At 46.4% G+C, this 16,277-nt stretch overlaps 1 protein-coding gene across 5 annotated transcripts in view; it reads left to right on the forward strand.

Moving 5' to 3' along the window:
* Positions 1 to 16,277, forward strand: part of SLC8A3 (solute carrier family 8 member A3) — a 178,789-nt gene that overhangs the window by 45,370 nt on the left and 117,142 nt on the right. The window lies entirely within an intron of this gene.

The raw sequence follows: 16,277 nt of genomic DNA on the forward strand, positions 1-16,277 counted from the left end.
CTTACTTTTGAGGCAAGTGAAACAAGGTCAAGAAAGGGGGGGGCATGTCTATGCCATTTATCACAAAAGAAGCCATTGGGTCAGTGGAGTAAAAAATCAAACTAGGCACGGGCAACAAGGTACAATAGAGCAGCACTGAACTGGTGGTAGGAGTAACTGGTGGTAGCAATGTTGTTTTCTGGTTCCTATCACTTCCGACAACCAAAGGTAAGACTCATTTCTGTTCTCTGGGCCTTGCATTCCTTATCCATCAAAAAAGGTTGTGTTGGATGTGTTGACTTTTTTTGTTTGTTTGTTTGTTTTGCTTTGTTTTGTTTTTTAGTGATAGAAGACAGAGAGGCAGAGACAGAAGGGAGAGAGATGAGAAGCATCAACTTGTAGTTGTGTCACACTAGTTGTTCATTGATTGCTTCTCATACGTGCCTTGACTGGGGGGGCTCAAACCAAGCCAGTGACCTCCTTACTCAAGCCAGCGACCTTGGGCTTCAAGACAACAACCTTTGGGATCAAGCCAGAGACCCGATGCTCAAGCTGGCAAACCTGCCCTCAAGCTGAGTGAGCCGGTGCTCAAGCTGGCGACCTCAGGGTTTCAAACCTGGGACTTCAGCGTCCTAGGTCAATGCCCTGCTCATTGCACCACCACTGGTCAGGCAGATATGTTGATTTTTAAGCTACCACCCTGGCCTAACAGTTCTGTATTGTGTCTTGTTTTATACCCTGTGGATTGCCTTCTGCTGAGAATACTTTTAGTGCTGACAGTACTTTCATTTCAGAACCTTCTATCTGCAATTTGAAACCCCCAATTATCTGTTATCACATTGGGTCTTCATTGGTCAAGAGGGCCAGCCAACTCAACTATCTGGATGTCCGGCAAATGAGGCACCCTGAGCTGGTTGAGTGCCCTGATGGCCCTAGGTTGGCACTTCTGTGTGGAGTCAACTCCCACTGCAACACTCCAGGGCATTCGCAGGATGATTAGTAGTGCTCTAGGCCCCCAAAGTCTCCAGCCGGTCCTGTCTCAGCCCCTGAGCTTCTGCCATTCCTCTTCCACCCAGGAAGGATGCATTTAGAGCCACGTAGACTCTGTTGAGAGTCCACCTGGAGCTACTCTGCTCAGTAGCTTTCCGGAGGCTTTGCCCACTCCCCACCATAGCGCCATACTTCCTTCCCTTTGAGACTAAAAGAATCATCCTGAGCCTATGCCTTCCAGCCTCTTGGAAGGAAGAAACTGGGGAGTCAACTTTGAGGGGAATCACTAGAGGGGAATGAGCATAAGAGCAAGGCCAGTGGCTAGATCTGCTGTGCGTCCTTGGCACCTCATGAAAGAGGAGCCCAGAAACGCCCCAGAGTTGATTGTCCCAGGGAGAGGACTTTGACAGCTTGCAAGAATTCATTTGTTCATCATTCAGGCAATGAGTTAATTCTATATTTCAACATTTAAAAATTAAGAGAAATTAAGTAGCATTAAAATAAAGCAGGCTCCTGGAGAACGAGGTGAGGAGAAGGTACAGGAAGGCAGCTAGTCTCCAGCTTCCCGTGCTGGGGGAGGGTGATGGGGCGGAGGGATGTCAACCCTCTGCGGTAGCCCCAAAGGTAGGGCCCAGATGGCTCCCTTTAGGGAACAGGCAGGGCAGGGGCAGTGTCCCCTCAGGTTGCCCCGGTTTCTCACGTCCCCGACCCAGCCCTGACTTCCTTTCAGTGGCAGGGGGTGTTTTTTCTTGGTTCTTGCTGATGTGACGCTTCTTCAGCCCAGTGGAAGGAGACCTCTGGCAGCCAGGAGACCGAAGTTTGATTCTGGCTTCATTATTTATTGGCATAGAGACTCTTGGCAATTCACTGGTCTACAGTTTCTTCATCTGTACAAATCCTTACAAGAAGTGAGATCATGTGAGAAGGCCTTTGGAAACTGTTGGCACATAGTATTGTTTAATATTTGTTGAATGAATGATGCACTTAAATGTTGGTTATCATCATGCCACACACTGTAGAGGAAAAGTAAGGTGCCAATGAGAGGACTCCAGTGGAGAGAAGGAATTGTGTTTAGAGACAGCCGCACAATTGCCATCCAAACACTATATGGTCCTGTTTTTGTTTTGTTTTTTTAAAGATTTTATTTATTTCCTGACCAGGCAGTGGTGCAGTGGCTAGAGCATCAGTCTGGGATGCAGAGGACCCAGGTTTGAAACCCAGAGGTCACTGATTTGAGTGAGGGCTCACCAGCTTGAACATGGGGTCACTGACTTGAGTCCAAGGCGGCTGGCTTTAGCAAGGGGTCACTTACTCTGCTGTAACCCCCTGGTCAAGCACATATAAGAAAGCAGGTGAGCCTGACCAGGCGGTGGCACAGTGGATAGAGCATTGGACTGGGATGCAGAAGACCCAGGTTCGAGACCCCGAGGTCACCAGCTTGAGCGCAGGCTCATCTGGCTTGAGCAAAGCTCACCAGCTTGGACCCAAGGTCACTGGCTCGAGCAAGGGGTTACACGGTCTGCTGTAGCCCCACAGTCAAGGCACATATGAGAAAGCAATCAGTGAACAACTAAAGTGCCACAATGAAAAACTGATGATTGATGCTTCTCATCTCTCTCTGTTCCTGTCTGTCTGTCCCTGTTTATCCCTCTCTCTGACTCTCTCTTTGTCTCTGTAAAAACAAAACAAAAAACAAAAACAAAGAAAGAAAGAAAGAAAAAAAAGAAAGCAGATGATGAACAACTAATGTGGTGCAACGAAGAATTGATACTTCTCATCTCTCTCCTTTTCTGCCTTTCTGACCCTCTCTCTGTCTCTCTCTATCTGTCTCTCTTGCTAATATAAATAAAAACATTTTATTTATTGATTTTACAGAGAGAGGAGTGGGGGATAGGAGTGGAGGACAAGAAGTAGTTGCTTCACTCTAACTGTTCATTGGTTGCTTGTCATCTGTGCCTTTACCTGGCAAGCCCAGGGTTTTGAACTATTGAACTAGCAACCTCAGCATTCCAGGTTGGTGTTCTATCCACTGTGCCACCTCAGGGCAGGCATCCTGCTGATTTTTGAATGAACAAAACTGCCTGCTGTCTGAGGTCTGGCTTTAACCATTTACCTTTCTACCCTAAGGCTTCCCAGTAAGTTTGAAGTCACTTTTTCATAGGCGCCTCTGTCCACACTTAATCCTGCAGACTTATTGTTGATCCATTCAAAAAATACTGACATTCACTCTGCCAGGCTCCAGTCAGACTGTGGTGAACAAAAGGAACAAGTTTCCTGCTATCATGAGTTTATATTCTATGATAAACCAGTGAACAAGTAAATAAGGACAATGATGATTTCAGCAAGTGACGTGCTATAAAGAAAGTGAAAAGTGATGTGACTTTGGGGAGCAGGGGTAGGATCATCTTTAGGTAAGATGAGGGGGAAGCAGCTGAGAAAGGGGCATTGGAAACCTCAGTGAAATCCTAAAAAGTAATCTACGGGCATCTTTAGGGTAAGGGTGTTCGAAGCAGAGTGGACAGGAACTGTCAGGGTCCTGGGGCATGTGCATGCTCGGTGTGTTCTGGAAGCTCAGAGAACTCTCCCTTAGCTGGAGTGGAGTATGGAGCCAGCAAAATAAACTGGCGGGAGTTAAGGGCAGTGAGTTAGGAGTCTGTGAGGGGGTGGGAGGTATCTGCAGGAAGAGAAGTTTACAAAGAGGTAAATCTATCTGATTTACTTTAAAAAAAGACAGTTTTGGCTGTTTTTATGGGAAGTACACTGCAAGAGATGGGGCAAGATTGGCAGGTACTGCAGTCCAAGCGAGAGCTATGATTTTTGAATCTCCAGCTGCTATAATAGAGTGTGACACATCGTTGGCGTTCAGTAAATTTGAGAACATATATCTAAGGCAGAAATGGTCCTCATAGAACCTGCAACGTGGTGGGCACATAGCAATGCTCGACAAATGAGTCAGTGAGCAGAATCAGGCTTTCTTGTAGTCAGTCTAGGATTTGAGATCATCTCAGTGTTTTGGAGCCTTTAAAAATACCTTTTTTTTAGGTAGCAGTATTTCATAGGGGCAGTGCATTGCATGAATTCATTTTCTCTTTTGAAATAGACATAAAAAGTCCAACTCCATCATATCTGTGATGTTCTCAGTCAGTGTTCATGATTTCCCAAACCCTTTGCTCACATTTAGATACAGGTCTTGTGTACTTTCCTATGCACTCCTACACGACAGAGACCAGACCCGCTTCATCACGGTGCCTCCAGAGCTTATCACCGTCCGGACTGTTGAATCAACAAATAGCACATCCACTGGGCTGAGGAGCACTCTTGTGCCTCGGTTGAAGTCCAGGGCCTTCCTGCTCTCTTTCTGAAGAGCCCAGAACTGCTGTTGGCCTCGTTTGTGTCATGGTCACAGGACATCCCTGAAGCTAAACATGAACCTAAGTTCAATGGTTTTGTGTTGATTCCTTCAGCTTCCGTTTCTCTGGGCCTGGGGACCCCTGAATCAGAAGGAAGTTTGCAGGGCCAGTGGGATGAAGAAGGCGCCTGATGCCATTCAGTCCTCGCTATGCCTCTTCATTCCTCTTTCACCATCATCTTCTCTTTTCCATTGGTCTCCAACATGTATTGATTCTGCTTTTGAAAGAGGTCTTAGATCCATCCACACCTTTCTCAGCAAGCCTGTTCTCCCTGCCTCTGCTTAGGTTCTGCACACACGGCCCCCTCTGATGCTGTGAGAGACTCTCAGCTAGTCTTCGTGCCTCCAAGTCTTGCCCTGCTTTTGCTTACCTGTCTGGTTTCCACACTGCCATCACTCTAGGTCTGCTAGTCAAAGGAAAAGCACTGATCTTGTCCCTCCTATGATTAAAAACTTTCAGTGGTTCCTTCTTTTTTAAAATATTTCATTGATTGATTTTAGAGGGAAGAGAGAGAGAGAAAGAGGGAGAAGGGGGGAGGAACGGTAAGTATCAGCCTGTAGTAGTTGCTTCTGGTATGTGCCTTGACCAGGCAAGGCTGGGATTTTGAACTGGGACCTCAGCATTCCAGGTTGACACTTTATCCACTATGCCACGCACAGCTCAGTGGTTCCTTATTGCCTCCAAGATAATGCCCCAATTCCTTGGCTGGCCGTACAAGACCTTCTTATGAGTTAAGTCCTCTCTTATCTTTGCAGATTTTCTCCAATGCCCTGCCCTTCATCCACACTGCTCACCCTTTTTAAGGCAAACTCTGCTCGCCTCAGGCTGCCGGTCTCTTTAGCATCAGCTTTCTGTTGTCTTTGGGATGCACTGGATTCTACCCAGTTAACTCCTGTTCATCCCCCAAATCCTAGATCTGCAGTGGTGACCTGGTTCGAGAAACTGGCTCTGATGACCTCGGGCAGCATCAGCTCTTCCTTCCTCTGTGCTTGCTGGGGTGCTGCTCATGCTTCCACACCGAGTGCTTGTTTTGTTGTAATTGTTTGGTTTTCTGTCATTGTTCTCCAGTGAAGTGTGTTCCTAGATTATATTTTGTTGATCTTACTCAAATTTGAAAAACCTTGTTCACGGTATCCCTGACAGATGGGATGCTCCATTTGAACATTGTCAGGAGTGGGAGAAATTACTGGATATTATGCCTTGAACTTTTGCACATTTATTCAGTGTTTCTATTCATTCAATAACTATATACTGAACACCTACCAGGCACTGATATAGGCACTGGGGATGCAGAAATACCAAACAGAAAAAATTTTCTACCCTCTAGGAACTTTTATTCTAATTATTTTTGAGTGTGCAAAAAAAGAAAATGAATTGGGTACAAATCAGAGTAAATTTTTTCACTGTAATTTAGTGAAAGTCAGCCTGTGACACCTAGACTGGGTTTCATGCAAATGCATGCATGTCTGCATGAATAAGTAAGTGAACAAATGAGTGAACAAAGAGGCCCAGAGGAAAAGGGGACAAGTCAGCCTAAGCTATCATCACTGAAAGGAAAACAACTAGAAACATGTCTTGCAGAAAAGGGATGCATAGCATCATTTTCCTATGTTTAAGGAAATCTGGATCTTTTACATTTCCTTAGTAAAAGTGTGAACCAAGCAGAAGCAGGTTTGGGAGAGACAAAGGGAAAATCTACTTATGTGGGTAGGAAGTTGATGCTGACTAGTTTTGACAAGGTATGAACATAAGTGAGAGTACAGGAGGGTGGGATGTTTGTCCAACAATAGAAAGGCTGTGTTGTGTCCATTTGTGAGTAAGCTCATGATACACCGAGAGTCCTTTTCCTAGTCCAAAGTGAGTCCTTCATGGTTGCAATTCCTGAGACGCAAATGTCATAGCCAGGCTATGTTGCTTGTCTTCTCTCCCAGGATTCTCCACTTTGGCTGTACCTCAAAATCAACTAAGGGCCCTGGCCGGTTGGCTCAGCGGTAGAGCGTCGGCCTAGCGTGTGGAGGACCCGGGTTCGATTCCCGGCCAGGGCACACAGGAGAAGCGCCCATTTGCTTCTCCACCCCTCCGCCGCGCTTTCCTCTCTGTCTCTCTCTTCCCCTCCCGCAGCCAAGGCTCCATTGGAGCAAAGATGGCCCGGGCGCTGGGGATGGCTCTGTGGCCTCTTCCTCAGGCGCTAGAGTGGCTCTGGTCGCAACATGGCGACGCCCAGGATGGGCAGAGCATCGCCTCCTGGTGGGCAGAGCATCGCCCCTGGTGGGCGTGCCGGGTGGATCCCGGTCGGGAGCATGCGGGAGTCTGTCTGATTTGTCTCTCCCTGTTTCCAGCTTCAGAAAAGTGAAAAAAAAAAAAAAATCAACTAAGGAACTTTTAAAAAACCTAAATATCTAGGCTCCACTCCCAGAGAGTTCAAAACTTCAGTCTGGAGTAGGATCTAGATGTCTATATTTTTTAGAGCTTCAAAGTTATTCTAATGCACAACCCTTTCTAGCATCTGGTCTTACCTCCCTTAGTGCGCCCCCCCCCCCGTGATGACTTAAATGCAGATGTCCATCCAGCAATGGAAGAAGCAGAAGTTAAATGGGCAAAGTCCCTCCTTTTCCTGTCTCCGTGGCCCACTCCCATGGTTTGTGACTCCCCAGATCTGTCAAGGACTTGCAGAGGGCAAAATCCTCTGCCATCCACAGAGTCTGGTAAATGTAAACCTCAGAATCATAGAATTAACAAGGCTTTGAATCCTAGACTTTTAGAGGCAGAGGGGATATCAGAAGTCAGGTCCAACCTCTGAGCTCTCTCAGTAGATGTCCACTGAGTGTGACCACTTTTTGTCCCTCACCCCCCAAATAAATACATACATAAATAAAGCTTCCCTGTATTGAGTTGAAATCCCTGAGTTTACATGAGTGTAGTAGAAGATAGACATGTCCAGGTAAGCCCAGGTCTTTGTGACAAGTGCTTCAGGGGTGAACAAAGAGCTAGAGGAACAGGGAAGAAGAGGGCATTGTCAAGGAAGGCTTCCTAGAGCAGGTCGAAGTTTCTGGGACTCTGGGTTCTTGACCTGAGGGCTCCAGGTTCTTACCCTGCTCTTCCACCATTCCTTCTACCACCTGGGGTTGGAAAACAGACTTTGGTATGTGATATGCCAAGTTGCATAGCCCAGCTGTATCAATTGCTCAGCTAATGGACCTTCGGTGAATTATTTGTCTTTGAGCCCAAGTCTCTTCATTTCTAAAACATATAGCAATACCTGTTTCATTGTGCTATTAAATAGCACCTATGAAAGTGCCTAATGCAGTGCCAGCCGTAGAGTAGGTGCCCAGTGAATAGATGTAATTATTGTTGTTGTCATTTTTAAAGTCCTTGGTTCATGTAGAGCATGAGGGAAATGAAGGCCTGCTGGTGCCTGGACTGTTCAGCGGGCATTTCTTCCTGGATGGTAGTGCCTGGGAAAATGTCAGCAGGGTTCCATGAAATTATCATATGTTTTGGATGCCACTAAGGCTTTGAGGGGCCTCAGGGACGGCAAAATATGACAATTGCATGAGCTTGGAGAAGCAAGAACAGTAAGATACAGTATCATGTACTACTGCAAGATTCTCTGTATTATAAAGCCATGCGGCATTGTGGCCACTGCCCAGATGACTTAAAGAGCTGTGCAGTGACCAACCTGAGAGCTTAGGGAAGAAAGAGAAAAAGATATCACTTCCCCTGACATCACTGTAATTTGTTCTCCCTGTAATTACTTGTTTGCCGCCCTCATCAGAAGATAAAGTCTATAAGGTTGGGGATATGGTATAGCTTGTTCATGGCTATTCTCCCAATGACTAGCGCAGTGGTTGGCTCAAATGGGTGTTCAAAGAATAGTTGTTTAAAAAATGGGTTTGATCCAAGGTGCTTTTGTTAAATTCAAAATGTGGGCTCTCCTTGACTTCTTCTTGGGCTCCCTTTTCCTGCCCTTCCTTAACTTTCTCTCTTATCCATTGAGGTCTCTTTGGGAGTCTCAAGTCTGTGCCTAGCTGTCACATTACTTGGGCCCAACTTGACTCAAATATGTCCCTTCACTTCTTTGCCTTCCTCCCCTTCTTTTCCAACTGAGAGGAGGGGAGATAGAGGGACAGACTCCCACATGTACCTTGACTGGGAGCCATTCAGCAACCCCTGTTTGGAGCCAATACTCTGCCTGTCTGGAGCCGCTTGCAACTGGGCTATTTTTAGTGCCTGAGGCAGAGGCTCCTTGGAGCCATCCTCAGCACCTCGGGCTGATGCACTCAAACCAATCAAGCAATGACTGCGAGGGAAAGAAAGGGGAAAGGAAGGTAAGGAAAAGCAGATAGTCGCTTCTCCTGTGTACCCTGACTGAGAATTGAACCCAGGACATCCACACGCTGTGCCAACGCTCTACCACTGAGCCTACAGGACAGGGCCCACTTCTTTGCCTTTTGAGAGACAGGGTACCTGCAGTCAAAGCATCTTTGTCTTAATAGAACTATGGAGATCGTCCAACCCAACATGAGTTTTCTGGATGGGGAAGCTAATGCCCTGAGGTTTACTGACCCTTCGAAGTCTCAGTTTGTTGAGGCATGGCTGCGAAGAAAGTCTTTTCCTCCTGCTTCACCTTTGGGGCTCTCCCACTGCTCTAGGCTGCCCTGAAGTATGTCGAGCCTCCAAGCTTGAGGTGAGGCCTCCACGCTGAGAAAGACTCACCCTGCCCTCCCCAGACCCTTGCTCAAAGGGGTCCCCAAACCCAGGGTATACACCAAGAACAGTGTTAGCACCATGTGCTCTGGAGTCAGGCTGCCAGAATTCAAATGCTTACTTTTCTACTTACTGTGATCTTGGGCAGATTAATCTTTATGAGCTCAAATTTACTTATCTGTAAAATGGGCATGATGATAATAGTACTTCCTTTACTATGAAGATTCAAAGAGATAAGGCATAAAAAACATCATTATGTTTTACTCTTTGGATCCACGTTCCAGTTGTAATAATCAAACTACCTAAGCAGCTGAAGTCACAGATCTCCTCTTCTTGGAAGTGCGAGGAATTTAGTTCCTGTGTTTCTGGGTGGGGGCTGGGGAGCGTTGCCAGAGGGAAGGCTCCACACTGATGCTCGTCCCCTGTAGGCAGAGGAAGTGCAGGAGAAGATGCAGTGCTCTTGGACTAGAGTGACACATTGGATCCAGTGCAGTCTGGCTGCACCTAAAATTTTAATGTAAATTGGCTGTGATGCTTGTGCAGGGGCCCAGATTTAGAAGCAGAGCAGGACGGCTCTACACAGGCTGGTGACAGGCCTGGAGCAGTGTTCCCATTGGAGAAAGTGGAGGGCGTAGCAGGGGGAGAATTTGCCCAGTCTGGCCTGGTGGCACTGTTTTATTAATGATTTGGAAGAGCAGAGGAATAGTGACTTTAATTAAATTTGCCAGTGATATTAAAAGATGTCAGGAGCCACTGCTGAGGACACAGACACCTTGCAGATGGCCCTAGGGATGTTAGGAAAAGAATCCAGGAAAGAGATGAGAGGCTATGGGTTGAGCTGGGGCACCAGTTCATCTGAGGAGAGCAATGTGACATGGGACCAGAGGGTCATCATCTGCAGAATAATAGTACTTGATGATACTAGGCCCACCCTCTGTCTGTATCTGTTCTGTTTCCGGCAGATTTCTAACTGATTTTCCTGCTCTCTTCTTGTCCCTCTTATAGCCATGCTAAACCCTTTAGCTGAATTGGTTTTCCTGAACTACAAATCAGACCTTGTCATTCTCCTGTTTAATATCCTGTCATCGGCTTTCACTGCTCTTAGGATACAATCTCATCTTCTTAGCCTGGCGTATAAAACACCATGGAGTCCTCCCTATGTGTCCAATCTTTGGACACTCATCTTCTCTCCTGCTTCACACCGAGCTTCTTGTCACCCCAGGCACACAGCAGGCTTTTCCATGTCTTTGTATCTTTGCTTAGGCTGTTCTCTTCGACTTGAATGCCCTTCCCACTTTTTTTTTTCTTTTTTGACTACAGCTCACTCATGCTTGAAGACTCATTACAGGGATCACCTTCTTCAGAACGCCGCCCCGACTCCCCACGCTGGCGACTCCCCACGCGCCCTCCGCATGTTCTCACAGCACCCTGCCCTTACTGTCACTTATTATCGTGAAAGTGCCTATTTGTGCAGCTGTTCATCCCTGCTAGATTGTACCTTTGACGGCAAACCCTGTTTCTTTTCTTTTTTTTTTTTTTAATTTTTTTTCTTTTATTTATTCATTTTAGAGAGGAGAGAGAGAGAGAGGAGAGAGAGACAGGGGGGAGGAGCTGGAAGCATCAACTCCCATATGTGCCTGACCAGGCAAGCCCAGGGTTTCGAACCGGCGACCTCAGCATTTCCAGGTCGATGCTTTATCCACTGCACCACCACAGGTCAGGCCCAAACCCTGTTTCTTAGTTTTCATTTTACCCACCAGTCTCTAGTACCAGGCCTGGCAGATCACCAGCTTTGGTTAATTTTTATCAGAATGAACTGATAGAAGGAGACTGTTTGGGTGGGAGACTGCATTGGGCAACTGGGACGTCCCCAGTAAGCCTGGGCACTAGGCAAGTGTACCAAATAAGCTAATCTCTCCTGTTAGGGTGTGGGAAGCACTCATATTGCTTATAAGTCCACATGGGACTGGAAGCTGATTGGGGGTCATGGACGTTCTGTAATAAAGTAGGACATCTTAGTAAAGTGGAGTGGTTAAAACCATAAATTTTATATCATCTGTGTGTGAGTTTGGGCTCTTCCACTTCCTTGCTTTATACTTTGAGTAAATGACTTAACTAAGAGTCAGTTTCCTAAAACAAATGTATAATAGGGATAAAAATAGTACTAATCTTATAGGATTGTTATAAAATTAACTGAGGAAACACTTGGCATTATCATACATTAGGCAGTCTCAAGTGTTAGTTACTGTTATTAATATCTTCATTGCTTGGGGTGGTTCTGAGAGATCTCAAGCTGAGTCATATCTCTGAGTTTGTCTTAGGGCTGATTACCTTCTGGGACCAGCCTGGTCTCTAAGGGGCTGGGGTGGACCCATAGGACATTGGGATCTGTCTCAAGTTGATGTTTGCAGCACAAAAAAGTGACCACTAGGTTGGTCCATCAGAGGTACCCATTTCCCTCTAAAGTCTCAGGCAGAAACCATTTCCTGGAAGGGCTGGAAAGAACAACCAGGAATTCACAGGTTATTTTCCCCCTCTAATTCCAAAAACTTGGTGCTGGCATTTATTAGCCTCCTTCTTGCCTTGTTTTCATAGGGAAAAGTCTTTCTAAACTGGCCTCTGATTCTGACCACATGATAGATTATTTCCCATAAAAACCTATTGCCACAGATGTCTGTTAAACTGAGGAGAACAAAGATCATGCCTCTCCTTAATTCTCCTGGGGGGAAGAGAAGTAAGAGTTCTTATCCCCATTAACGGGGATAACATGACTGCCTCAGTGTTCCATTTCCTTCACAGGTTTGGCACTCAGCCCTGGAGAAATGTGGACAGAGAGGGATCATGACACCCTGCTCTCTTCCCTAACCTGTAGCTAGCCTGCCTTCGTGGGGTGGGCTGGTCTATCCAGCTGCCACCTCCTGTCACCTCGTTGGCTCTTGATCAAAGAGCTGCTCCAGCTGTGCCCACCTTCTGTCTTCTTCTGCGTGGGGCTTATCAGAATCCACAGTGTGGGGTTTTCAGAGATCAAGGCAGGGTGCCAAAATCCTTCTCTTGCCCACGTTTCTCCAGGGTGCGTGGATGCCAAACCAGTGAATGGGATCTCTGTGTATATCACAGACTGTGAGAGCTTGTTCATTCTTTGAATGCGGACGCCGAAGACCTTCAACCTCCTCTTCTATAGTCATTCTTGTAACCTTTTGTCTGCTAAGTGAGGTCAAAGCCCCAGACACCTGCTGCGATGACCTCCAATACCCGAACTAATGGGGAATGTGGACCTCAGCATTTGGCTGCCATTTTGGGGAATATGAAACCAAGTTAATCCACAGAGCCCTTTGGGAGGAAGGCCTTCAGATTACAGTGTGCACGTGTGCCAAAGGGACTTTCTCTTTGAGTGCAAGCCTATGGAACTTAAAGAGGTTCTACATAGCTTCTAAAATCAAGTCAGGATCTGTCTGTGAGATCTATGTATTCTGTTTCTAAAGTAAATGGCTAGAATTCAGATCATAACATGTCTCTGAAAATGGCTGATGCTGGAGTGTGTTAGGCTGCTTAGGCTGCCATAACAAAATACATAGACTGGGTGGCTGAAACAATAGGAATTAATTCTCTCCCAGTTCTGGAGGCGAGGGTGGCCAAGTCCAAGGTGCGGCCAACTTGGTTTCTGGCAGGAGCTCTCTTCCTGGCTTGCAGATGTCTGCTTTCTTGCTAGGTCCTCACATGGTGGAGAGGTCTCTCTCTCTTCCTCTTTTTATAAAGCCACCAACCCTATCAGGTTAGGACCCTTCCCTATGACCTCATTATACCTAATTACCTCCTAAAAGCCCTGTCTTGTTGTACAGTGATATTGGGGCTTAGGGCTGCAACACATGAATTTGGGGGTACACAATTCAGTTCATAGCACCGAGGAAGCTTCCTTAGTGACTACATACATTTTTTCCGAAAACATACAATTTACTGAACACCCACTAACTAATGAGCTACTTAGGGTACCACGTTAAACAGAATAGGCACAGTCTTTGCCTTCATGTCATTCACAGGTCAGTGGAAGAGTTAGACAGTAATCATACAATCCCACAAACACACAAAAAAACCTGTAACTTCAAAGTTGTATAAATGCCATGAAGGAAAAGTAAAGAGTGTGATGAGAGGACATAACAGAGCGAGCTGAACATTTTGAGGGGTGAGGGAAAGTTTTTTCTGAGAAAGTGACACCTAAGCTATGACCTAAATGATTGTTAAGAGTGGGGATGCAATGAAGAAACAGTCATTTCAGGCGTGCATGGATGATGTCAGGTACAAAGGTCCTGAGGTGGAAAATAACCTGATATGAAGTCCATTATTGCTGAAATGCAGTAAGAGAGAGAGTGGCAGGAGATAAAGGGGATAAGGAAGGAAGAAGGCAGCTCATGCCAGGCTTTGTAGGTCATAGGAAGGAATGTGGTCTTTATATTAAGATCAAGAGGAAACCGCTGGAGGGTTTCAAATGGGGCAGTAATAATGTAGGTTTGGATTTTTCTTTTTTGAGGAGGGGAGAGAGTGAGACAGACTCCCGCATGTGCCCGGACTAGGATCCACAGAGCAACCCTAGGGCCAATGCTCCAATCAACTGAGCTATCCTCAGCGCCTGTGGCTGATGCTTGGACCAACCGAACTATCCTCAGTGCCTGGGGTCTACGCTGGAACCAAATCAAGCCACTGGTTATGGGAGGGGAAGAGGGAGAGAAGGGGGAGAGGGAAGGGATAGAAGCATATGGTCGCTTTTCTTGTGTGCCCTGACCGGGAATTGAACCTGGAACATTCATATCCAGTGAGCCAACTGACTGGGCCAAGTTTGGATTTTTAAAAAGATGAGTGTGGCTATATGAGGAAATGGACTAGGGAAGGCAGGAATTAGAGTGGTGAGTTCAGGTTGGTGGTTTCTGCATAGATTCATCAGGTGAGGAGTAATGGTGTTTTGGGCTGTGATGTTGGTGGTAGAGACCTAGGGAGAGTCTATAGGATTTATTGCTAGATTGGATAAGGGACAGGCGGGAGAGGAAGGCTTGCACACGTAGTTGGGTGGGTGGAGGTGCTATTTTCTGAGGAGGAGGAGCAGGTATGGAGGACAAAGACTTCGAATCCCTGAAGACGCTGTAGAGATGTGAATCACAGTCCTCTATTAGTGCAGGTACCCTATGCAGTTGTAGCAGAGGTGGAAAAATTGGCAAGTACCTTTTTTTTTTTAAAGCTATTGCGTGGTTATTTGTATTCTCATTCTATCTGAATGAGGCCATGAGTGGAAAGATGAGTCTGTAGTTTCAATTGAGTTTCTTTTCATTCTTCTGAATTCATACTCACCTTTTAATGGCGTGAGGCCAGCAGGTGAGGCTGCATTTTTTCTTCTTCTTTTTCCAGGTGAGAAGAGGAGAGATAGAGAGACAGACTCCTGCATGCATCCCAACTGGGATCCACTTGGCAACCCCCGTCTGGGGCCGATGCTCTGCCTATCTGTGGCCATGATTGCAACTGAGCTTTTTTTAGTGCCTGAGGGAGAGGCTTCATGGAGCCATCCTCAGTGCCCAGGGCCAATGTGCTCAACAAACCCTTGAGCCATAACTGTGGGAGGAGGAGGAGGAGAGAGAGAGAGAGAGAGAGAGAGAGGGAGAGAGAGGGGGGGGAGAGAGGGAGAGAGGAGGAGGAGGAGGAAGAGGGAGGGGTGGAGAAGCAGTCACTTCTTCTGTGTGCCCTGGCCAGGAATCAAACCAGGATATCTACACACGAGACCGACGCTCTACTACTGAGCCAATGGCCAGAGCCTGAGGCTGCATTTTACTCTAAAATCTTGCCTATAGTTTTAAAAAAAAACTTGAAGCCCTGGCCGGTTGGCTCAGTGGTAGAGCTTCGGCCTGGCGTGCAGGAGTCCCGGGTTCGATTCCCGGCCAGGGCACACAGGAGAAGTGCCCATCTGCTTCTCCACCCCTCCCCCTCTCCTTCCTCTCTGTCTCTCTCTTCCCCTCCCGCAGCCAAGGCTCCATTGGAGCAAAGATGGCCCGGGCACTGAGGATGGCTCTGTGGCCTCTGCCTCAGGTGCTAGAATGGCTCTGGATGCAACAGAGCGACGCCCCAGAGGAGCAGAGCATTGCCCCCTGGTGGGCATGCCAGGTGGATCCCGGTCGGGCACATGCGGGAGTCTGTCTACCTCCCCATTTCCAGCTTCGGAAAAATGAAAAAAAAAACAAAAAAACAAAAAAAACCTTGAGAGCCACTTGAGTGTTTCATTAATAGTGATTTCTAGCCCTTGATTCTCTCAGTGTTTAGGTTTGGAATTTGAGTGACTGACTGATCTTCATCTTCCTGTAACTCAGGGGTCGGGAACCTTTTTGGCTGAGAAAGCCATGAATGCCACATATTTTAAAATGTAATTCTGTGAGAGCCATACAATGACCCATGTACATTAGGCATTATCCAATAAAAATTTGGTGTTTTCCTGGAGTACAGCTGTGATTGGCTCCAGCTACCTGCAACTATGAACATGAGCAGTAGGAAATGAATGGATTGTAATACATGAGAATGTTTTATATTTTTAATTTTATTATTTTTTTTAATTAAAGATTTGTCTGCGAACCAGATGCAGCCATAAAAAGAGCCACATCTGGCTCATGAGCCATAGGTTCCCGACCCCTGATGTAACTGGATACCGAAACTGTTTCATAATCATGTTTTGCTGCTGGCTGCATGGACTGAGTCTTGGGCATAGCCCACAGGACCCTGTTTTAGCTACACTGCAGGTAGCACTCACTACAGAAGCAATTTTTGATTTCCTGAGCAACCTCAGAATTACAGCTTGCCTGCAAAAATTTTGCACTGGAGGAAGGAGTTTTTCCCAAGTGGGCTCAATTGCACACAGGCAAGGTGTTCTATTTTGGAGATTAGCTCATGATAAACGTTCAATTTAATATGTACTCTTGCAAACGCATGTTATGCAGGATTCTTGAGTATGATGACAATAAGGTAAAAAAGACTGAAAACCCTAGAAATAGTGTAAGTGGGGATAAAAATTCAGGTCATCCTTGGCCTATTTTAAGTTGATTATTAAGAACTCTCACAGATAACAATAAGGTTGGGAGATAGTACTAGATGGGCATCAGTTATGTTTCCATTACTAATATTCCTGGCTATTTTAAGCCATTCTTCAACTGAATCTCCACCAGA

Source organism: Saccopteryx bilineata, chromosome 4 (genome assembly GCF_036850765.1).
Source record: "Saccopteryx bilineata isolate mSacBil1 chromosome 4, mSacBil1_pri_phased_curated, whole genome shotgun sequence".
Lineage (NCBI taxonomy): Eukaryota > Metazoa > Chordata > Mammalia > Chiroptera > Emballonuridae > Saccopteryx > Saccopteryx bilineata.